Here is a 286-nt window from a genome sequence, read left to right on the forward strand (position 1 = left end):
CGCGCGGGCCGGTCGCGACCGCGCGGGAGGCCAGATCGGCCCTCCAGCCCCAGCCTCCCAGTTCCCAGGAGCGCGCACTTAGGCTCGTCACCTGGCTGGCTCCAGGCTGAACCACTCCGCGTCAGCAACGGAGAAAATACTGCCGCCGCCGCCAGACCCCAACGCCACTAACTGAACGCCGCCTCCTACCCCGGGCCGGCCTCCCAGTGCCACGCCAAACCCCGCGAGAAACGGAAAAAATACCGCGAGAAGTGGGTGGATAACAGTACTGGGCAGCCGGAGGCGG

At 68.2% G+C, this 286-nt stretch overlaps 1 protein-coding gene across 14 annotated transcripts in view; it reads right to left on the reverse strand.

The window, feature by feature from the left end:
• The window catches only part of Nktr (natural killer cell triggering receptor), a 46,586-nt gene extending 46,300 nt beyond the window's left edge, over positions 1 to 286 (reverse strand). For 10 of the 14 annotated variants that reach the window (XR_007344264.1, XR_007344265.1, XM_015489430.2 and 7 more), the window contains exon 1: positions 92 to 229. The gene's annotated coding sequence lies outside the window, so the exon portion shown is untranslated. The other 4 variants (XM_048794861.1, XM_048794856.1, XM_048794857.1 and 1 more) reach the window with 3 other exon arrangements.

The sequence above is a fragment of the Marmota marmota genome, unplaced genomic scaffold (assembly GCF_001458135.2).
Source record: "Marmota marmota marmota unplaced genomic scaffold, marMar, whole genome shotgun sequence".
Lineage (NCBI taxonomy): Eukaryota > Metazoa > Chordata > Mammalia > Rodentia > Sciuridae > Marmota > Marmota marmota.